The sequence below is a fragment of the Ambystoma mexicanum genome, chromosome 2p, assembly GCF_040938575.1.
Source record: "Ambystoma mexicanum isolate Mex_15411 chromosome 2p, UKY_AmexF1_1, whole genome shotgun sequence".
Taxonomy (NCBI): domain Eukaryota; kingdom Metazoa; phylum Chordata; class Amphibia; order Caudata; family Ambystomatidae; genus Ambystoma; species Ambystoma mexicanum.
Genome location: NC_090923.1, coordinates 1,020,170,637 through 1,020,195,501, shown reverse-complemented (window position 1 = coordinate 1,020,195,501; position 24,865 = coordinate 1,020,170,637). Strand labels below are relative to the sequence as shown.

Here is a 24,865-nt window from a genome sequence, read left to right as displayed (position 1 = left end):
GGAATCTCGGGGTGCGTGGAAACCACTGCGCGCCACTAGGAAAGAAACTCCTGATGTGGCTTTTAAGCTGAGAGAAAATCCTGTGTTGGTAAGGCTGTTCTCCACTGTTAAGCACGAGGTACTTGTGACTGTGCCTGGTAGGTATATGGAAAAATGCTTCTTGTACATCTAGTGCGGTTGTGCGGTTGTTTCTCTGGAGCACCAGAGTGATGAATTGGAAAGTGACTATTTGAAGAGGTTCAATTTTGGATTGTTTGTGCTTAAACATTCTTTATTTGGTATGAGGCTACGAGCAAGCACCCGGAGTAGACTAGTTGTATTGTCTTAATTTTTAAGACATTTCATTCACAGTTATGAAAACTGTACAAAGGAAGTACATTTGGAGAAGGAACTCTACACAAGGTAAAACAATGTACATTGCAAGGCAGTTTTAGGGCAGTGTCAATAGTATTAGGGGAAAAGAAAGATATGAGGAGAGTGGGAAAAGGCAGAACGGGTGGGCAGGTGACGGGAAAGATGAGGAGGACAGAAAAGTATACAACCAATGATCTCAAAAAGAAAATAGGTTCTCTGAAGATTCTTTGGCTGGGGCAATGAGCTGAACATTGACATACTGGAGACGTTTGGACTACAACTCCCATCCAACAGAATAATCAATGGCGAGGTCTCAATGGCGAGGGATCATGGGTGTATTACCCCAAAACACATGGAGAGCTGTGGGCTGGAGACCTCTGCTTCAGAGATACAGTCTCCAGCATCCAACTCTCTGAAGAGATCTCCTTCCACCTAAAAAAAGAATCATGCAATCTGTCCCCATCAGCATCAGGTGCTGGGGGGATGCGGTAGAAAGACAGTGTTTAGTTGTCATTTGCATGGGGGAGTGAGATACCTCTTCCCTTCCATCTAGTACAGGAATCTGCAACCTTTGGATCTCCAGATGTTTTGGACTTCAACTCCCATCAGCCCCAGTCAACATAGTGTGACAAGGCCAGCGTAGTGGCCCTGTCAAGGGGACATGGGGGTTGGGAGGGAGTCCACCCTAAGCCAACACGGGTGCCTGACTACAGGCACCCCCCCAACCCTCATTACCTGCGTTGATGGCAGCTTCCAGGCCGCAAAAGAGCAACAGCCGGAGGAGACATATTCTCTGATGCCGGAGCAGCAGCATGCAGAAAACGAAGGGGTGCTGCGAGCGGCATAACACCAGCCGCATAACACAGAAGGACTTGGATTGCAGAAAAGCAAGGGGTGTCAGAGCACCCACAACACCGGATGTCAATGAAATCATGCTCCAGCTAACAGCATCAGCATCAGCTGGAGCCTGCATCGAGGGGGAGCCTCCACTAGCCCACCAGGGAAATCTTATTAGTAAATAAAGGCCCCACAGAAGCATTTAGCCACTATACCACCAAGGTTTTAACGCCGGGGATAGGGAGGTGGGGATCAGGCTGGGGAAGTTGAGACAGAGAGTTAAGGCCCTAGCGCCAAATCTCCCAAGAAGACCCGCTATGCCCTAAAGAACCTTGAGAACGAAACCCATTCTGACGCTTTGTATTTGAATAAATAGCCTTGGATTTGCTACTGGAGTCAGCATGGTTCTTTGTAGCTGGATACCCTGTCAGACTAGTCAATGCTGAAGGATGATGGAAGGCATCGTCCAACACATCTGAAAAGCCGCAGGGCGCAGGCCCTTGCTCTAGCATGTTGGTCCCTTTACTGCTGTTGGTATTCATGCTGCTGAGAGCCGGGAGCAGCAGTCCCCCACCAGCTGAGGTTTGAAACCAGTGATAGACAGGAATGGCATAGGCTCCCCTGACAAAAAAACAGAGATGCTCCCTCTATTCAAGGACCACAGAATGAACAGCCTAAACAATTCTATTTTAGATCACTTACTCTAAGTCCTGTTCCTGATCAAGCTTATCCCTGGAAAGGGTATACTTTAATCCTCACTGGTGCATCACATTTTGAGCCTGAAAGTCCAGCCAATGGTGGCTCTGTATGGCAATGCCATGAGCCATCTCGAAGACCACTAGAGCTACCATATCTCAGTGGTCGAAGTTGCAAAAAGTCGTAGTGGAACTATATTCCCTGCTGGCCTGCCCCCGCTCTCCACAAACCCAATCCCTGCACCACCTCCCACCGACAATCCAAACCCCCAAACAAACACACCTGCTAATTAAGGGAATGTTCAGTGCAGTGCATTGAAGTGCAAGTTTCAACTTCTTCCTATACTTTTATTTTAAAACGAAACCATTCCAGAACGGTTTTTTAAAAAAAAGAAATGTATAGGAACAGTGAAACTTAAAAATAAAAGGTATAGGAGCACCGCTCCCGACCGCTCCCGCCCACTTTGACCTCTGTATCTGCTAAGCTTTGTCACTCTTGGTTTGAAATGGGTTGTCCATCCTGCAAAATTGCTTGTCCAATCTATTGAGAATGTCAATGTCATTTCCCCCCTGCCCCCTCGGGACCAATCGTCACAGTGATGCAGAGCATCTTTCTCATTAAATCTAGTTGTTCCTTTCTCTAGCTGAAGCAGATGAGGCTGACTTCAGCCAGAAAAGTGTGTACTCCCACCACTGCCACCACCCCAGAGAGTGGAGGTCCTTAAGGCCTCATTAGGAGTTTGGTGGCATTTCCTTGCTTACCGATATTGCTCCTTGGTCTGTCAAATTGACCACCAGGTTATGGGTGGGGTAATAGCAGAGTTAATCCCACTTCCAGGGGTCCCTAGTATTCCATGTGAGTTTGGGGGAGTTATGTCCACCCGCAGTAATTCCTCCAGTTTCTGGTAAAGTGGAGTCAATACGCCCACTCCTGCCCTGGCGGTATCTCCTCCACTTTATTTCCACGCTTCTAAATCAGTGGTGTGGAAAAGTGGTGGTAAAGTGTCAGTAATGGAATTATCACTATATTGCTGCTACTTTTTACCACCCCCTCCCGAACTCGTAATGCAGCAGTTAGTCATTAAAAGTAAGGGGACATTATACAGTGCTTTGGATTACTGAAACTGGTATGCAACACTTGTTTTTGCCCATGCAGGCATGAGCAGTACCGGCACGGACCGCTCCGAAATGTCCAGAATAACACAAATCTCTCCATTTACACAATTCAAAACTATTTTTTTTAGAAAACATACATGTTTTGGAAAAACAACTTTAATCACTCCACACAAGTAGCATATATCATCTACAGGGCACTTAAATGCTAAAAATCAATCAAAGTGCAATAGCGCAAAAGCATTTTTTGTGCAAAAAATACCTTTTATTCAATTAAACCGTACAATTCATATATCTGATTAAAAAAAACATCTAAAGTGCCGGTGCATAACAGCATGAGGCACATGGAATCCTCAGAGTTCTTCCAGTATTACTTGACTCATACACCGACACGTATCTTGAAGAAAGTGCTAATACAAATGCTGCACTTTTGTGAGCACATATATATGGCGGCAGAAACTTTCATCAGGCCTATCCTACCCAACATAAGCTTGCATATCTTCCTACCCAACATCCGCCTGATTGTGTTGTGTATACTAGGCCTGATAATAGTTTCTACAGGCTCATGCAGGCACATATTTTTGAGTGTCATGTATTTATGTACTCAAACAAGTGCAGCATTGTTATTAGCACTTTGGTTAAGATACGTGCTTTCTATCAATGAAGTGCCTTGTAGGTGATATATGCTGCTTGTGTGGAGTGGTTACAGGTTGTTTATTCAGAACATGTGTAGTTTCTAAAGAATAGTTTTGACTGGCTTCTCTTTATGTTATTCTGGATTTTCCTGCTCTTCGTGGGGTTCCCAGGAACCCTGCTGTATTGTAAAAGCTCGACAATGTCCTGCACGAGAGTTTTAGATTCAACCTGGGACTTCAGAGGGTCGAAAAGAAAACACGGAGACGCACAGTAATGCCATCCTTTGGTAGCGTTCTACATCCAGCCTTTAAATGAGGCTGCCACCGGGAAGCAAAGACATACAAGGACTATTCAGTATCTATTGGATCCCCCTTCAAAACCAACCCATTCATCATCAATGTCCACATAGGCCAATCTGGACCATGCATTTTCTGATCTGCATAATAGCAAGATGGATCAAGCACACACAGTTGAACACAGCACCCTTTCTCCATCACCAACCCTTGTTGTGCCATGTCCCTAGACATTTATAGTGTCTGATGAAGTTTTCATGCCACACCAGGTGCATGGGGGGACCAGGTCCCTCAGTGCTAACAGTGCACTAAATGATGCCAAAACTCTGGTGTGTGATAACCATGTTTTAGGAGCGTGAACAGGTAGGAAGCTTTCAAAAGACCTCTAGTGGCAAGGGATCCATTCAGAGACTGCCATAGGCTCCACGGTAGCAACATTTGGTGGTGGGAGTAGATCTCTGAATCTGGAAGACCCAATATCTCCACAGACCTTCTTGGTCACACTCATTCTCGAGCAAAGAGCATCATCTTCCTCTCCATCAGAGCACTAAGCTTCATGCTGGCGTGATGGCTGTATGCACTGGTGTCATGCCAAGAATGAAAGGCATTTTTAGTCTCGATCTGTGCCTGACATATTGATCTTGCTATTGTACCACTATTTCCTCAGAATGAGGGACAGCCAGGTCACCTACCTGAGTTCAAGGCACACAAAATGGAATTGCGCTGAAGGAAATTCCTCTACATTATCAAAGGACTGTGTAGCAAAGCAGTATTTAACAAACCCTGTAGGCTAAACTGATTTGAATTTAGATACATTTACTTGATATCATTTGCTTGCCAGGATCTTCACTACAATTGGTGGTCTTCAATACTCCAAATCTAACTATCAGGGTCATTGTCTTTCTCAAACAGTCCTTTCTTCATTTCCTTCAACAGGATTATCGTTTCCAAAATTCTTCTTCTCTCCATTCCTCATATGCTTGGATCATATAGTTTACGTGGCCTTTTAGCACCATCTGGGTTACTTTCCCTTTGTCCCAGTGTTGCTTCTATCTTTCTTGGGCTTCTTATCACTTTCTACCTTCAGAGTATTTCCGGACTTCACCCGATATTCTGGTCTCTTCTATCTGGTTAAAGTTTCCCTTCAATCCCCAAATGAGCTACCACTTTTCTTATCGTCTATATATCTTTGCTTCTTACCAACTCTCAATTCTGCATTGAGTTCACCTTTCTAAACCCTCGCAAGACTTGGGTGCACAGTTGTCTCTGCTCCTTTCCCATCCAAGGTTTTCACTCCTCTCAGGTTCATGAATTATCTCCTCATCACTTCTCTTCCTTTGGCAGGGTTTCTCTAGCCTCTTGCTTCAATATCTCATTACTCTCTAGATCAGGGTCTACTAGGAGCTCTGATTCTTTAAGGATACCCCTCCCCTTCTGATTCAGGGGCTCCACACCTCACAGGTGGGTTTAGCGTTCCCTCACTCTTTTGGTTCATTTTCTCATTTCCCTCTGGTTGACAGTCCTGTCACCTCTTATGTTCTCTTAATGTTTCCTCACCCTTCTGCCATAACACCTCAATGCCTTCTTGTTCAGGGTCTCATCACCTTTCAGTTTCTCCTAGCATTTCTTCATCCTTCCTTTTTAAACTCTCATCACCCCCAGTAGCAGGGTCTTGTTACTCTCTGATTCAGGGTCTCTCTCAGCGTTTTGGTTTCTGGGTTTCAATCCATTTCTCGCTACCAGGTGGATTCTGCCTACCTCCTCCTTCAGGAACATTGCCTTCACACCTCTGTCATTCACCATCTATGTGGGTTTATCTTCTTGCTGTTCAGTCCCGAAGCATTTCCTCGGATGCCTGTATGTCATTACTCACTCTGGCTCTGGATCCAACATTTGGAGGAATCTAGTTCTCCCTAACAATATCGCTTTCTCCAGCATAGCCCAGTTACTGTTCCATGTAAAGTTTCTTTTGGCCGGTTCCAAGTAAACGCGTCTTCCTCAGAAAGAAAGGCAGCTTCAGGAAGTGATCAAATGCTCCCCCTCCATTTTGCAATCTCCACTTGCACTGCCCTAGTGATGAGGTACCTCTGCATCCGAGATAGGGAGTTTTTGCTGCAGGAGATTTCATCTCAGTAGAATCCATCAAATATAAGTGGGGGGTGGGCTTAGGCTAATAAATAATGTAGTGGGGTTAAGGGGGGGGCTGTGGGGGTGTCCCCCGCATATATTTGTAGCAACATCTACCAGTAAAAAAATAAAATCTACTTCTATGAAAGGTTTTTGAGCAGATCACATAGAACCCTGCATCCTCCTCCAGCCAGACAATTATGAGAATTCGGGGCCTTGTGGTTCCATCACTCTAATATGCAGCTGGCATCATTTTGTTCTTTTGTAGGTAGCTCTTTTTGTGGTTGGCGGAAGTCTGTTTGTAGAGTGCCATACCGGGTCGGCCCGTCTCCTTAACACAGAGATTTTGCTTCTTGCTCTCTGGGCAATGAATCAAACCTTGCAGTGCAGTTAATAAAACACTGGGTGAGGCGGGTGTTCAGGCTCGTTTTTCACAAAGGATTGGGTAAAGAAAAAAGACTTAACTGTTGAAAAAAGACGCACTTTTTGATGAAACAACATCACATGATAACATGAGTAATGTTTATGCATCCTGCGTTGACAAAGTGGAACATGAATCAGGAGAAGGTGCTGAATATTCTGGGTCCCCTCATATTAACAGCTTCAAAATGTTAAATTACAGAATCCCTTAATGCCATGAAGCAGGCGGTTCCAACCTGCGACTCTACAGATGTTGTGGACTACAACCATAATCCCTCATCAGTGACTATGATGGCTAAGACTGATGCGAGATGTAATACCAAACATCTGAAGAGCCAAAGGTTGCCAAGCCCTGCCTTAGGGACCCATCAGCACACCTTAATATTTCATTTGTTGGGAACATATTTTAAATGATTTTTAAGTATTATTATTTCTATAAAATATATTTTTGAATCCAGCCTGGTAGCTTTGTGAATAGGATAAGGTTGAGATCTCTTCCCGCAGAAATAGTCCGAACAACACACATTTTAGCGTCTTCCAGAGTTGCTGGAGCCACTTTGTTGTCCTCATAGGTGGGCAGCTCTTTCTTGGTGTCTACGTGAGTGTACCTGTTCAAATGATTTTGTTTTAAATATTTTTGAATTTCTAATATTGCCTGGTCTTGGTTCATCTTGAGCTTTTCCAGCCTGAGACGGTGAGTATTCTGGTGGGTATGCTACACAGCAGGGCTATCCTCAGATCACACAGGCCTTGGACTGAAATAGCAGGGCTATCTCTCGGATTACACAGATTTCACATACCACAGGAAGCAAAGGCATCCCTCAGGCCCACATGCCACACAGAATAAAGCCCCAGGCAGCAGGGATATCTGACAAGTTCACAGATTTTATCGTGGGAATCCTCAGATTCCATATGCCTCATTCTACACCGGTCTTACGGACACACATTAAAGAGCAGTCCCTCACGGTACACAGAACACGGAGACTCTGGAATCAGAGAACATAGTTACCTTTCAGCTTTCCACAGATGTTAGAGGTTCAGGGAGCAAAGCTATCCCATAGGTTACACAAACCCAAAAGAGTCAGCAGAATTGAACCTCTAGCTACATGGAGCTTAAAGACCTCAGAGTTTGGGTCCCCCCGGCTTGATTCTCCAAATTCATTGCATGAAGTTGCGTCAGCCAAAAGAATCCAGGTGGAACCTGGGTTCCTGCTCCTGAAACCATTTGAACCCATTTGATCTGTATCATGCAAGCATTTGCCGATTTATGTTTCAGCTGCCATGGAAAATATGGCGACCATCATTGCAATGGATTTATACAGACAGCGCCTACTTTTTATCAGTCCTAAAAAAGCAGGCACAGTCCCTAGCAAGGCAGACTCTCTGCAGGCATTGGAATATCCGATGTGCATTTTAGACTTTTGGTGCAGTTTCTAGTTTTGTCACAAATGGACTTTGGGAATTGACTTTGGGAACTCTTATTCTCATCGGTCTTCCTCAATCCACTCTGGCACCATTAAAAGTTGTATTGCATGCTGCAGGCCCAACTGGTGTTTGATCATCTGAACCCGATCCCAATGTCTCTCCATTGGCTACCTTTAAATGCCTGAATGTTATTTATGGTGTTTTGTATTACTTACAAAGCCTGTTCAGTTTAAAACGTCTTCTTATATGGCTGACAAATTGAAGATCTCTGGGGTGCGAGAGGTCTCCGTAGCCGCGACTTACTGCACCTAGAAGTCCCTCATTTCAGTTGTAACTTTTCAACAAAACGATCCTTTTCTGGTGCAGCTGTACTGTACAATATTACTGGAATAGTTTACTTCCTAACCTATGCAAGATTCCTGACTATCTAATATGTAGGAAGTCCTTGAAAGAGTGGTTATTAGCGTTTTAAGACCCAGTAGGGGTTTTACATGGTTGGTGTTCCTCCTGTATGTCTTGTTACTTTAGTCATGAGGTTTTATGCATTTTTTAAATAATTTTTGATTAGACTTGTATTGTTGCCAATATGTTTTGATTGTGTAATGTTTTTCGCCAAATGTTATTGTTTTTTGATAACATATGTCTTTACTGTTCAGCACTTCGAGGCACCAGTGCCTTGTTAGCGCTTTGTACATTTAAAAAATAATTAAATCCTGATCTCTGGGAGAGGCTTGAGGATTTTCCATGTGCTTCAGTAAACCCAGAGCTGAAACTCGGATTCGTAGTTTCTTCACGGGATCCTACATTGTGTAAAAAAATCCATAGGAAATGGTGAAGATTCAAAAAAAGGCAAGGAATATTTTTTCCGTTTTTTATGTCTATTTATTTATTTGCATTTGGTTTTGTACATAAAACCTTTACGAAATACAGAACAAGATAATTGAAATCTTTTAAAAATCAATGTACAGATAACTTACACATTTCATAAAACAGTAAAAAGAACAAGCAATATAATTTCTTTCAATTTATAGAATTCCAAGGGAGATCGTAATTACATTGGTTAAATTTTTAAAACCATATCAAAGCACAAACATTTTTATACATAAAAAAATACTTGAAGTATGAATGAAAGAACCCTTAATATTTTATCTAATTAAATACATTACAAACATTCTTTGGGAATCTTAAAATGGTTAATTTCAACAAGACAGTTTTGCCATTCAATATATCCAGCCATAGGCAATCAAGCATCACCCAACTAGGGTTTCTCACAAACCTTGCAAAATATTCAATCCTTTGAGCCCTTAATGCTGTACATTAAATTAATAGATGTGGCAAGGTTTCTTTTTCACTGTGATCTTTGCAAAACCTAAAATATGCCATTTTTGCCTGAATTTCACTCTTTACAAAGATGATTTCATTAGTTAACAGCACATTGAGTCTAAAACCCATACAATTATTTCTTGCTCTCTTTTCAGGAAAGTGAGTCAGATATATTTCTGGCGTACCTGGATCTTTCTGCTAAGACACAATCTGGCTATATAGGTTAGTTCTAATTACTTCATCAATGGTTATGGCCCAATCATATCTTTGACATTTCTTCTTTACAGAGTCCAGGTTGTTAATCAGAACACCAAGTGTAGTGCCAATTTGGTTTTAAATTCTCATACAATGGGAATGATAGACTGATACAAAACCTTCCTTTGAAGAACACTCCATGCCCTCTTTACCAAGGACACTGTATACATTATGTTCTGAGTTGAGATAACATTTACGAAAAAGAGCCAACTGACTCCACTCAACCCAACTTTCTAAAGATTGCCGGCCTAGTTCATTTCGAATTGCTGCAAATGTAACACACCTCAGTAGATTAAAAAAACCTTCCTCCAGATAGTAGCCTCGTAAATACCCAGCTCTGAGATTAACCACTCCGGAAAAAATTCCAGTCCATAGATCAGTCTCGGTATAACATTGGCAGTGTAAAACTTGATAACAGGTAGAGCCGAGAAGTTCCCATATTTTTTGTCCACTGTTAACATTTGAATAGCCAATAAAGTCACTTTCTCCCTCAAGTAATTTCTGTAGAAACTCTTATTATCGGGGTGGGCAATAATCGGATACCCCAGATAAATCATGCTCTCTTTAACTTGCAGCTATGTTTTATTGATGAACCACGCATGATTGCATTTCTTTCGTGTTGTACTCATTTTTATTATCACCGTCTTCAAAGGGTTGACTCACAAATTGTATGCCAACATATATTGATTGAATCGTTTAATTAATCTTTGGAGGTCAATTGGTGTGTAGTCAAATATAAAGTAATTGGCATGTGCTGCTCACGGAATTTTGAATTTACCAATCTTTTGCGAGACAAAGGGCGATTTATAAAGATTTTCACCCACATCAGAGACATATATATTAAATAGGCACTGAGCCAAAATACAGCCCTGTCTAGCCCATTTTGAATTGGAATCAGATTTGTCATTGACCCCACTCGTTATTTAATCTTACTTGAATAAAACAATCCCTGTGAAGATGGATTAATATACTCAATAGTCCTTCGGGAAGTCTAAACATTTTTAGTTTAGTCCATAATGTCGGGCGATCAACCAAGTCGAAGGCCATAGATAAATGCATGGATGCTCCATATACTAAAATTGAAGCGTAACTCCAGGCCGATTGCTGTAAACCACTAAACAGTAGCCCTCCACAATCCATGCCCATGTGCTTCCTAAAGCCCAGCTGAAATGTATGTAACATATTATTCTCAATCCACCATTCTTCTATTTGTCCCAGTAATAGTGTAGGAAATATTTCTGAATCTACGTCCATGATAGCAATTGGCTGTTAATTACAGGGAGACAACCTATCTCCTTTCTTATTTTCCACGAAGCAGGGATCTTCTTGGTGCTAACGATGTCAGCAAAGAGTTCAAACAGTACTCTAGACCACAAGGATATATTCTGTTTAAATATCAGGTTGGTTAAAGAGTTTGGTCCTCCCGCTCTCGAGGAGCTTGCCTTGGAGATCCTCTCCCCTATATCTTCCATGGTGAACTTCAATGACCATTGAACAGAATCTATATCCAGATAGTTAATTTCAAGACCTACTCCCTGTTTATACAAGTCTCAAAAGTAAACAGACCACAAGTCCTCAGATATTGGATTTATTTGTACAGTGCATTGCCTCATCTCAAGATCAGTAATCAAACTCCAAACATTTAGCATACTCTCCTCCTTCAAAGCATCCAACATTGCCTCACTATCCTTTTGAAATAGATTATGCCTGTAAGCTTTTGTCCAGTTCTTCAGTTTTTGCTTTAGCCATAGTAATCCTTTTGTCTCCCTCCCTCCCCCCTCCATCCGAAGCCCTATTAACCTGCCTTATCTCTTTATAGATGAGTCTTTTCATTCTTTGCACCCTGGGGTCGAATTTATGGATATGAGTTTTTACTTGTTTTCATGTTGTCAATCTATTCCCAATTAATGCTATTACTGACATTTACAATTATTAAAAGAAGTAGAGGTGTAAGTTGACATCTTTATGTCCAGAGGGGAGTTCTCAAAATCCTTCATCATCAATATATTTAGTTTACAGACATTTCTTCCACTCCATCTTAAACGATTGCATTGCTGGTTTGTCGGTGCAAGTGTTCTATGGGTATCCTCAGAATACACAATTTTGTTCCATTCAAAGTTTACCAGCAGCATCCCGTGATCATTGTACTCTATGTAAAATTACGAATAATGTGGTTTGATTATACAAGGCTTTTGTGACAAATATAAAATCAATGATGGATGAAGTATTACTTCCAAACCAGGTTGGCGAGTCTCCCAACTCTCCATCCGTGGTGACACAAAGCGAGTGTAGACACTAACCCTCCAAGTTGAAATGCCATCTTTGACATTGAATCACTTTAAGTCTGGCTCTACAGACCCGCAGATCAGAATTACAAGGATCCCTAGCCTGGAACTGTGTAGGAGCTGGGATACTACCACTAAATAGTTGATCAAAATCCAGAATTGGGGGTACAGAACAATCAGAGTTAAAGTCCCCTAGGACAACCACTTGGCCCCCCAGGCATTTAAGAAGCCAATTTTCTATCTTTTCATTCAGCATTTCAATCATGTTATCAGGATTACCATCAGGGTTCCAGTATATATTAATAAGCAAGACATGAGTGAAATAGTCTCCCTTATCCATTTTTATGACTGTAGCTAATACCCCCTTTCATTTATAAAAATGGTTTGTGATTTTCACACCCGTTCCATATCGGGCTGCAATAAGCAATCCCACAGCTGGACAACCCCTTGGTCAATGCACTGCTGGCTCGATTACTATTTCATAACCATCAAACAGTGGCTGGTCAATTAGCCAGGTTTCTTGTAAACAGATGAAAGTAAGCTCTCAGCTTCTTTGCCTATCATAATGAGCCATAGTGTCCCAACCCACTCAATAACCAAAAACTGACCAATGACAAAATATTACTCAATGCCTAAATGCCACTTTAAGACCAAACACTACTCAGACTCACAGTACTTCCCGTTCCTTAATCACCATTCGGCGATCGCAAAATGTTCAATCACTAAACATTGCACTTACCTAACACAGTTCCATGGCCGAACAAAGCTCAATAACCAAATATTTCTCAACTAGTGTACAGGCCCGTGTACACGGGCCAAAGTGCACGTTTTCATTAACACAGTACGACCACTGTAGCTCCTATGCCCACAGCTCCCTCTAGCGGTGATAACAGGCGAAGCGGACCAATGTATATCCTAAGGCAACAGCTCCCTCTAGCGGAGCATTCTGTGTGTTCGGGCAGTCTGTGCTGAGCATGACAGCATCGGACAAACAACATCTGGCCTTTTATTATATAGTAAGATGTCCAAGCATGGTTACACAACCAAGCATGCCTCAACAACAAATCACTGCACTACAACGAAACAATGCTTAAAGCCAGAGCAACAATACATGAACACACTTTTCTTAATAATCCAACAATGCCCAGTTGGCAAAACCTACTCAATGACCGAGAAATGCTCTATGAAAAAAAACATAGGCCTGCCACGCACCGCTCAATGACCAAATGTTGCTTGAAGACTAAATATTACTCGATGATCAACCATGGTCGAATGATCAAATACTGGGCACCAATAAAGACTGATTAATGAACAACTACTACCCAATGAATGACTAGCACACCATGTATGTACATATGTATGGTGTTTATATTGTGCAAACCTAGATAGGAAGCAGCAGAATGCTGTAAAAAGGTAGATGCAGGGTTTATAGGCATGGCAACACCTTGTGGCAGGCCGCTAGGATGTCAGGGAGGCATGTGCAGGGTGAGGTGCTTTAAGGTCCCTGGCGCTCCAAGATGAACACCCACCCCCAGAACATCTAGGTGTTCCATTTGTGTGTGCATATTGATTGTGTTGGAGTTATGTTGGTGTTCGGTTTGATGCCCTTTCACAGTATCAAGCAGCACTTGATGACCAAGCACTGCTCAGTCAACAAGCAGCAATAATTGATCAAACACTACTCAGTACCTCATTCTAATGTCCATTCATCACTCTGCATTAGAATGGGATCGCTGCAATGGTGCACCGATGACCCAGTAAGTTGGGCGTTCCAATTCTTGATTGAATAAGATCATGTACATGAACTACACTTGGCTTTCGTGTACCTGCAAACAACCGTTGACATTCTTGTAAATGAGGATCTCCAAGTGGGGCCTTGTCACACCAGGTTTTCAGGATAATCCCAGACTTGTATTGCTAATCACTATGCAAATAAGTTTCATTAAGACTAATTCTATTCAAATTTATTTTGTGTGAATTTCCTGAAAAATGAAGTAGATGCAGCTTTTGAGGACCGAACCCGGAGGTCCTGGTGTAAATCAATCGCGTCATGGCTGCTGTTATTACTGTAAAGGCGATTGCCATTGCTGATCCCCACTGTGTGCACATGCTCATGTTAGGGTTCACTCTGGAATTAATGGATGCATTCGACGAAGGGCAAAAAAACGCATAAGGATCAAGGGGTTCTGTGCATTTCACAGCACCCAGGTCATGATTCACTGATCCGTCTTCACAGTGTGGGGTGACATTACAGAATGCCGGAAAAAAGAACTTGACCAAGTGGTTGCATTATCAGTCAAGCTCGTTCCCACATCCATTCCAAGATTAGAATGAGGTGCTCAGTAATGAAGCATCATCCAGCAGGCCTGGCATCATCCAGGGGATGCACACCCACGGTACACAACCATAACAGAACACTAACTGCGAAACGTCAAACTCCACCCAAGCACTATCTCATGACCACCAGCCCCAATGATGCATCACAGTTCAATCAGCAAGTAAAGTACTGTATCAACCAGGATGTTACTACTAGCCTACGAGCAGAGCACGCAACATCCAATGAGCAAGCAGTACTCACTGACGTACATTTCTCAACTTCTGCGCACCGCTCAGTGATCAAGCATCACCCGAATATGCAACCTCATAACATTGATTCACTTGCGTTCCTTACGAATCAGCACCCAAAGATCAAAACACTCAATGAGAAAATATTGTTAATAGAGCATAAAAATGCTTAATATCCAAAGGCAGTGCAACCCTCAAATGATTTCGACTCTTCCATTGGTCAACTGAATTGCACAGCCCAGCAAAGCACTGTACCACACACCACTTAATAGATGCTCAATCATTACTCGATGCCCACTTACCAGAAACTGACAAAATAATCACACTCAACAACTGAGGCTTTCTCCATGACCAAACAATTTAATTTCGGGGACCATATCATTTTCAATAATCATAAAGTAAACATTAATGACCAACCTGCAGTCAAAGCAGCCGCTCCGCCAACACCACTCAATCACCAAATAGCGTTCCATGATGAAAGACCTCCCAATAAACATTTACTACTCTGAAACCACACTATACCCAATATCAAAGCACTGCTCAATAATCAAACATATCTCATCAAGTGAACACTGCTGAAAGACCAGACAACTCTCAAAAAAGTAACTAAAAATTGCTTAATAAACAAACACAGCTCAAGGACTTAGTAGTCCCAAATGACAATCCACTTACTGGCCCTCCCAGTCCATATTGGACCCCCCTGCATGTCTAGAATTGTGTGAGCTTCTATCGCAGTATTCTTAAAATAAAGTTTCAAAATCCGTCACAGTATTGCGGCTAGTATTAACTGACCCAATATTCAGGAGGGCGACCCACCAGAAAAACATTGTTTTCCTGCACCTTGTTTCCCCATTTTAGATCTCCATCTCCAAAAGAGGTTACAACTCTAAAACTAACTGTTAAATCATGCTCCCTTGAAAGTCTTGCCCCGTACAATCCTACATACAGTGGCCAAAACAGTGGTGTTTTAACTAGTAAAACCTCTTCTTAAGAAGCCTGCTCTGGGACCTTCTAATTCTCCCATCTACCAACATATCACTCTACTTCCTTTTGTAGCTAAAGTACTTGAAAGGGCTGTCAAGCTTTTTTCGAAAAAACCAGCTGGTTACACACTAGGGAGGCATTCGCCCCACTAGGGGAACTGAGCTAATTCGCACATGCATCCTGAGAAAGTTACTGATGGCGGGGGCGACGGTATCTTGGCTCTTATTCTGTAACTTGGCAGCCCCGTCGACCATGGTATCCAGTCTATCCATCGAAAATACTTTCATCGAATTAAAATCCAATGAAATGTATTCATTGAAATACATTTCCATCGAAATGCACTTCCATTGAATGGATTTTGATGGATTTCCAACTGAAACATAGATGTATGTTCGGGTTGGAAATTCAATGGGTTGAGGAAAGGGTTCATTTTTATTTTTTGAAAAATAATTTTTGGCGTGGTTGGAAGGAGGGGCCCTTGGTTGTTGAGGGGGGTTCCCCCAATTTAAAAAAAAAAGTTACACGGAGCTGTCTAGTGCTGAAATGCATTAAAGATTTCGGCACTGGACAAGGGTTACATTTTAAAGGTGGTGGTTGGGGGAGTTAGAGTGGGAGTGCCCCTGGGGATTGTGGAGGTTTGGGAGGACCCCCAATAAAAAATAAATAACACAAGTTACAGGGAGCTGTCCAGTGCTGAAATATATTAAAGATTTCAGACCTGGACAAGGGTTACATTTTTAAAGTGGGGGTTAGGGGCAGGGCTCCTGGGAGTTGAGGGGGATTTGGGGGGCTTGAGGGGACCCCCAATAAACAATAAAAACCCCAACTTACAGAGAGCTGTCCAGTGTTAAAAATATAGATTGCAGCACTGGACAGCTCCCTGTAACATTATGTTTCATCGAATTTCCATTAAAAAATGTAAAGTGTTTATATAACGAAACCCTTTTCGATGAAAGGGTTTCGATGCATAGACACTTTGCAGTTTATGTATGAGAATTCAATGTAACATTTCTTGTTGGAATAAATTCGATGCTACTTACCTTCGATGGAAAATATTCGATGGAAAGACCATAAACCGTCGACCATGTCATATTGCTTAACTACACAGAGCAGTAGGCATCACTGACATTGTCATTCAATGGTTCCTATCATTTCTTAATCATAAAACCAACTCCATTAATAGCTTTTCATCTTCCTACTCCCACTTGCCCCCTGAAGGACCCCAGGGCTCCGCTGTATCTCTGATTAATATCCAAGTGGATCCTTTAGCAGCATTCATTGGCTCCTTCATTGCTGATTACGCTGGATGGTGATCGAAAATCCACAATAGTCCATCTCGCTTAATGCCAGACAGCATTGCATTGCTAGATAAAGAGTATCTCATCAAAGCTCAATGCTGATAAGGCTTAGGGCCTGGTCGTGGGTGGCAAGCCAGAACTTTGGTAATCAACATCACGGCCATCTGAGTTACGACTCTATGCACATAGAAAAAGATGGCTAGAAAGAAAATGGTTGTGCAAGACATTTACAGGCTGAGGTGTATCAGAAGCAGTCTGATAGTGCACGCACATCTTTTTTCCTGTGTAATTTTTATTGGTAATATTAGGTGTAAATGGTGTTTTAACAGGTACACAGCACAAAAATAAAAAAAGGGTGGCCTTTATGAATACAGGGCACTGGCCTTTTAGTTTTCACAATAGAGCCAGTCCACAGATTTCCAAGACTGTGTGCAGCAAAAGACATAGATGCATCTGTACCGATCTCACCAGAAGTAACTTCACAGGAAAGGACACTACCAAGAGTGTTATTAGTCCATGACACTCAAGAGCATCATGAGAAGTGACATTATAAGAGGCCGCCCCGAGAAAGCCAAGGAACTAATAACTTGTGGTGTGCATTATATGAATAGTCAATATTATTATATATGGAGCAACCCTATAATCTAGTAAACCATCTTGGCCTTTTGGCTAAGATCAAGTGCAGTATCTGTTCTTAACAGAATTTATATTACTGGCACTGGTGATCATTTCTGGTGCATAAGTGGATTCATGCTGAAAACTGTTATATTTCTTTCAAACACTTTACTCAGAATCCACTCCGGTACTCAGATTTTTAAGGTTGGGGTCCATGCTTGGTTGCCTGCAGCCATAGCCCACTTTCTAATGCCCGGGAGGAAAGAGTGTGACTGAGACCCAGCTGCAGTTGGAGAGGCCACCCGGAGAGGAGGAAAAAGCGGAGAGGGCAGCAAGCAGCAGCAGCAGCGATGAAAGAGCGCTGCTCAAGGTGGAGCTGATGGAAGAGGGGACGGAGGTCCCAAAGCATGGGGCTGGCATCATCGGGAAGGGAGGCCCAGGTACCCAGGAGGCCAAAAAGACAATAGTGTGGTGCAGCACTGTGGCCCCAGTACCACTGAAAGTAAGGGAAGTCCCCACCGGGACACCAGTGGAACCAAACCAGGTAGCAACAGCGAGAGGCTAACTCACGCGGGAGCAACCCATGGGCCCACAAGCCCTACCCCCTGAACCACTGAATGAGACAGATGGTCCACATGCAGGCAAAGGAGGTGGATTGGAAGGGAGCCATGGTCAACAGGGACATGTTCTGGATCAAGGTGGGCTTGGCGGCGTGGGTAAAACCCAGCGAGATCCTCAGCCTCCAGGACTACCTGTCCTGTGGAGTCTTCCTTCTGACGTTCCTCTCTCCAGGACCTCTGCAAGAAGGACCTCTGCAGGCAAAGAAGGAGAAGGCCCCATGCACCACTTTCGACATGGCAACCCAGACAGAGATGTGGAAATGAAGGATCATGCTAGAGTCGACCAATCACTATGTTTTAGACTCTGACATTGGCATCTTGCTGAGAAGGTACAGCACCATCAAGGTGGGACCAACAGAGGTCAGAGACAACAACAGATTGTGGAACCCTTCATGGAGAGCAATCCTGGAGATGGAGCCGAGCGACTGTGGCAGGGATGGCCTCCAACACCTGCCATCTATCTTCTACCTGGGAGCAGATGAAGGGAGGATCAGGTACCTGGGACAACCCTTCACCTGCAGGAAGTGCAACAGTGAAGGCCACAGCGGGAAGGCATGTCCCCAAAAGCTCTGCCGATCGTGCAGGGGATCCGGGCATGAGGCACACGAGTGCAGTGGCAAGAAGACGTGCAACTCCTGCAGAGCAGAGGGCCACACCTACTACCGCTGTCCTGTCTCGGCCAGATTCTACACTGGCATGGTAGCTGCAGGAGTTAAGGGTCCGCTGCCCGAACCCCCCACCCCCGGAAGACCTTCAGCCCAGAAGCACAAGAGAAGATAGGAGCCCTGCTGAGGGTGAGCAGAGAGGAAGCAGGCAAGAAGAAAGCCACAGTAGGCTAGGTAAACCCAGGCCCAGCAACACCCAAGCAGGTTTAGGAGCCACCATGCCTAACAGAGCCCACGCTGAACCAGGAGCTCCCACGTACAGCTGAACCAGAGGCAGCAGCAACCACAGATTTAGAGGAAGAGGAAGAGTCTTTTATTCCTCTTATTCTTGAGTTATTTAGGAAAATAAGAGGACCCCACTGGCTCCCACCACTCAGGCTTAAATCTTCCAACTGCCTGGGTAGGAACACCAGCACACTAGCATTCTCCCACTCACACATCAACATTCTCACCTTCCAACCTTCTCTCTGACCTCAGGCATTCCAGACAAGCTTACCTGCATCCATCCAGCAAAGTACATGACCACACACCTCCTTTCCTTATTAGTCACACACACTATTCTCCGCCCAGTATGGCAAACATCACCACAGAACCCACCGCGGATGTGGAGGCACCTGCCGAAGAGGGAAGCCAGGCCTAGCAGGTGCGATGGTCCAGGAAGAGGGAGAGAGCACCCCTGCACCTAGCGCACAGGAGCCAACAGATGAGGAATGGGTCCACAGAAGCAGAGGGCCCACCGTAGTTCGTATGGAAGGCTGTATTATGTGTCTACTAAGTGCTTTAAATGCAGTTGCTGGAAAAGATTTTGGTTTGTGCACTGCGTTAAAGGCCATGTACTCACCACGACTGCTGGTGCCTGACAAGAACACGTGTGGACTTTCAGTGTCAGGCCCTGTAGCATGGCTGACCATCCATGTCCTGCAGACCTCGAGATGCCACAAACCCCAAGAAAGAATAACCAGTGAGAGCAGAGGGGACTGGGAGGTTGCTGATTTTGTCAAGGCGGACGGCGTGTATATATGGATCTCGCAGGAATCATTCCCATTTCCAATCAATAGCTGGCTCAGTCAGCTGAAAAGCATCCTCTAATGCCGGGGCGTTGACAAGGGTAGGGCCTGACAAGGCCCGGCCAGAATCTGTAAATAGCCACTCAACCGCTTCTGGCAAGATGCAAGCGCTCCGGCACTATTGCACATGTCTGGAGCCAGGAAGCAGCTGTGGTGGTAGGTTCAGGTCGAGTCTGGAGCTAGGCTTAAACGGGCACAAAAAGCATGCTTAAATCTGTGCTTGAGTGCCTGCGAGGATGTGCATGTATGCATGTATGCATGCAAGCAGGGGGTGTCTGTGTAAGTCCACTCTTATGAATAAGAGTGCGGTTCAAATGGGGCGCATGGGTGTAGGTGTGCGTATGAATAAGAAGGCAACCTGAATGCAATGGGTGCTCATGTGAATGATTGAGAAATAAGCTGCATGTGTGTATGGCTGGTGGGTGAGCCAGTACACATGTGTGTGCGTGCATCTTGAATGGCTGGAGGACATTCGTGCAGGGAGCATGGACATTTCCTTACAGTGGCATGACATGTTTACTAGCATTTTTAGGCAAAGCCAACTTGATACGTGTTATTACGTGCAGGAGGGATTGAGGTACGGGGGAAGGTACTATATTGGGGCAGGCAACCTTGATGTTTTCTTATTGTGGCATGGAGTTTTACTTGTACTAAGGGCACAGGTAACAGGAGTATGTCCTTACCCTGGTATACTAGCAAATATTGGCAGAGGCAGAAAGGATATGTTTTCTTCCTGTGTAATTGCATTTTTTACTGGCATTTAGGTCAAATCCAACAGGAATATGTGCTTATGAGGTGATACTGGTATATATTGTCAGAGACAGTTTGGACATGTTCTTATAGTATCATTACTGGTGTTATTCGCACAGAAACATGTTCTTATGTGACAATGCTGACACATGTTGGTGCAGCCAGCATGGACTTTTATGGGCACAGTCAGCATGATTTATGTTTTGCACTGGCACAACTCTGGCATATAGTGGGCAAACGCATCATGAAAATGCATTAAAAAATGCTCCTGTGCACTGTTGGTGATTGGCATCTAATGGACCTTTTCATTTCTTACGCTACAAAACAGATTGTAAACGGTTTGGCTTTTTCTACACTTTACACACAAAGTGTGCTGTAAAATCCACCATTTAAACCCTATTTAAAAAAATCAGGGAGGAAACTTCACTGATCCCCCCCCACCCCCATTGGTAGGTTTAGGCTTCCATCCATGCTACTCTTATTCGCCCCCACATATTCATGAGAAACGTTTACACCCATCCAGTTAAAAACAATATACCAGCCGCTGCTGTCTTTCAGTGTGAAATTATGCTGCCTTTTATTTACCTGTGAAAAGCAAAGATTCACAGTCCTATTTACAAAGGAAATGGTCTAATCATGTTTAAACTATGATTTTGATGTTTTATGGAAATATGGTTTGTTTTAGCTTAATATTTGTTCACTCCTCTTATTAGATATTCAAAATGTGTACCATTTGCAATTAAAATGCACACTTTTCCCTATACAGACTGGATAAAGAACAAACCCCCTTCCCTAATTTGGCTCCCCTTCGGGTGGGCCCAACTAGTTTAGATTCAGGGCCCGCTTGTTAACAGTCTTGGCTACGGCTCTGCTCTAATTTATTTATTGAGCCTTTGTTAGGCGCCTATACAACAGAATGGTGTTTCCAGGCGCCACAAGGCATGTGGCGAGGGAACAAGGGGGGTCAATAACAATGGCAAAAACAGTAAATATATACGATTAATTGATTGATTTGTTATTTACTATGCGCCTATACACAAGTGTTTCAAGGCGCAAAAAGGCAAGGGGGGAACAAAGGGAGGACAAGACAATGATGTTACTAGGCCTTGTATCATTGAGATCGTGCAAGTGCGCAACAAGAAGTGCCGGGGTGAGGGTACAGGGAGAAGTGCACCCGGATCAGCAGGGCCCTGAGTTAGGTGCAAGGAAGGCTGGGTCTAAAGGGGGCAATCCCAGCCCAGTGGTGCAAGGTTAGCCAGGTGGTAGTGCAAGTTGGGCCAGGCGGCAAGTGCAGGGGGACTGGTTGGTGTCCGGTAAGACTCAGAGGATACCGAGCAGCCAGTCAGTAGATGGAGCAGGAGCAAGGGAAAGTTAGCCTGGGAGAGGGTGTGAGAAAGAAGAGGAGAAAAGGGAGGAGGTCTTCAGGAGCTTCCAGAATTTAAGGAGATCGGGCTCAAGGCGGAGAGAGGCAGGGAGGCCATTCCAGAGGGAGGCACCTGCAGAGGAGAGAGAATTACTCCCCATTCTATGCTTGGAGAAGCGACTCACTGCAGAGAGCTAGAAGAATACGAGCCAAAGGCTCTGGGAGGAAGGTACTTAGGAAGAGAGAGTTCAAGGTAGTGAGGGCCACGGACCCAGAAATCGTGGTCCTACTAGGCTTTGTGACATTTGGACGTGCAAGTGAAGTGAAGAGAAGTGCAGGAGATAGGGAAGGGAGGGGCAGGAGGGAGCAATTTATGGACAAGTGCTGGTGGGAGCCCAGGGAGGGAACTGCCAAGGGGAGCCAAAGGAGGAGGCCACTGGCTAAGTGCTACGGCAGAGGAATCCCCAGGGGGAGACGCACAGCTACCAGGCAGGGGGCCCACATGGGCAGTGTTGAAGGGGGGAGGGTGCTGGTGTCGACTGGATAGACGGCCTGGTAACTGGTGAGATTCATGAAGGACCAATCCATAAGTCTCAGTGGCAGTGGGGTGGTTAGCAGGACAGGAAAGTGGGAAACAGGCAGAGAAAAGCTGAGTTTTGTGATGTTTTCAGAATTTAAGGAGGTCCGGCTCAAGTTTGAGAGGGGTAGGGAGGCTGTTCCAACGAGAGACACCAGCTGAAGAGAGAGACCTGCCCCCCATTCTCTGCTTGGAGAAGCATATGACAAGCAGAGAGTTGGAGTTAGAGGAGCGGAAGGCTCTAGCAGGGACATAATTAGGGAGGGAAAGTTAGAGATAGTGTGGTCCCAGCCCCCAGAAAGCATTGTGGATGATGCAGAGGGTCTTGAATTTGATCCCCTGTACCACCGGGAGCCAATGGAGTGATTTTAGGGCTGGAGAGATACGGTCCCTAGGCCTGAGGCCAAAGATAAGTCTTGCAGCCCTATTCTGGATTAGCTGAAGGGGGCGCAAGGAGGAAAGGGGGAGATTGAGGAAGAGGATGCTGCAGTAGTCCAGTCTAGGGAACAAAGCTCTGGAGACATTGAGCTTCTGGGGAAAAGTGAGGGAAGGGAGAATCCCTCTAAGGGGGTGAAGCTGGAAGTGGGCCTTTCTTGGCAAGGTCCAAGATGTGAAAGGTGAAGGAGAGAGCCGAGTCAAAGATGACTCCAAGGTTTTTGGCCTCACAGGATTGTGAGGGTAGAGGGCCCAACCAGGGCAGCCAGAGGGTTGAGGTAAACAGTGCGCTGATGTCCCAATGAGAAAGATCTCCATTTTATTGACATTCAGATAGAGATAGTTAGCCGCACACCATGCCTGGATGGCGGTCAGACAATTGAGGATGAGAGAGGAGGAAGAGGAGGTAGTAGAAGGAAGTTTAAAGGAAAGCTGAGTGTCCTCAGCATAACAAAGCAAATGAGGAGAGAAGGTGTAGATCAGGTGAGCAAGAGGGGCGAGATAGATATTGAAAAGCCATGGTGATAGGATAGAGCCCTAGGGTACACTGCATGTAGAGAGTGAGATGGTGGAGAAAGGGCCCAGTTGCAACTGGGAAGTGCGGTTAGTGAGGAAAGAGATCAGCCCTTTCAGTGCCTGGTCTGTGGTGCTGAGGGTATCATGGAACTGTTTTATAAGGATAGAATGGTTGACTTTGCCAAAGGCAGAGGAGAGATCGAGAATGAGAACAGCAGGAGAGTTAGAGTCAAGATTTGCAAGCATGTCTTCACGGGAGATCAAGAGAGCAGTTTCCATTCCTCTGGATGTCCGGAATCCAAATCGATGGTCATGAAGGCAACCAACAAGTTCAGTATGAAGGATCAGTTGGGGGAGGACCAACTTCTCCAAGAGTTTACTCAGAAAGGGTGTGAAAAGAGAAAAATAATATGAGGCCGGGAAACCCAAAGGAAACACACCAAACACTGGTTACAAAGGAACATACAAAGTACTTTATTTTAAGGTCAAGCAATGACAAAGTCAATGACAGATCAGATAGCTATCGGCCCTCAGTACAACACAGTGAACTTCTACGGGGTTCGATGTATTCAGTGAGAGACTGTACATTGGGACATTCAGGCTTTTATACATTTCTCCAGCCTGTTGTCCAACCCCTTCGCGGGTTAACCATTCCATGAATGTATTACTGGTCTAAGGTCTCTGCCAGGTCAACTTTTAATATATACATCAGTATGCGCATAGATCAGTTCTGTTGATCCAGGTAATCCATTTACACACAGGTCAACAGAAGGACAAGGTCTCAGTTCACGACCCTAAGAAGTGGCCTGTAGGCAAGTTATACATTAGCTGTACGGAGGTCATGATGACCAGATTCTGTTCGGAATGGCATCGTCCACCATTTTGATGTACAGGGTGACTTTTACACAGCAAGAGAACCTAAAATGGCGGCTTGATTCAAGATGGCGGCTTACATCAATTTCTAAGGTCAAGACCTTGCTGTAGAGAGTTATTCGCGTATAGTTTTAAGCAACTTGGCGTAGGCCAATATACATACAATCGTTACAATAGGAGGCATCATTCAATATCCAGTTTGACAAGGGGGTGGTGGAGATAGGACGACAGTCAGGCAGGAGGGGTCAGCAGATGGCTTTTTTAGGAGCTGGTGCACAAGGCAGTGCTTGAGGGATAGAAGGAAAGAGCCAGTGGTGAAGAGTGGTTACAGAAGTCAGTAAGAGCTGGGCGAGAGAGGAGATGTTGTCCTTAATGGTTCTAGAGGAGCAGGGGAGCACCTGTTTGGATGAGACCTTCATAGAGTGGACAACTTTCGGGACCTCACCAGGTGCTATGGGCAGGAGGGAGGAGAGTGCGGGGGGGGGGGGGTGGAAGGGAGGGAGGCAGGGGAGCATGAGTGGGAATGGAGATGGGGTGGTGGAGAGTGATGACAGGATGTCCTGAGTTTTAGATGTGAAATGGGAGACCCAAATGGTGAAGAGAGCCTGGGAAGGAGAGAGAGCGGTGGAGACTCCAGTTGGATTGGCGAGTTCGTTGCAGATTTTGAAAAGTGCAGCCGTGCTGTTGGTGGCTCTAGAGATGTGGGCTTGGATGTGGGCCCCCTTCTTGGAGCTAGAGAAATGGTGGAACAGCAACAGATTAGCCAATCACCTA

At 44.5% G+C, this 24,865-nt stretch overlaps 1 protein-coding gene and 1 pseudogene across 4 annotated transcripts in view; both read left to right on the top strand.

Moving 5' to 3' along the window:
• The window catches only part of TMEM151A (transmembrane protein 151A), a 137,021-nt gene that overhangs the window by 22,673 nt on the left and 89,483 nt on the right, over positions 1–24,865 (top strand). The gene's annotated exons all lie outside the window — the stretch shown is intronic.
• LOC138568215 (U2 spliceosomal RNA) lies at positions 17,260–17,473 on the top strand (annotated as a pseudogene).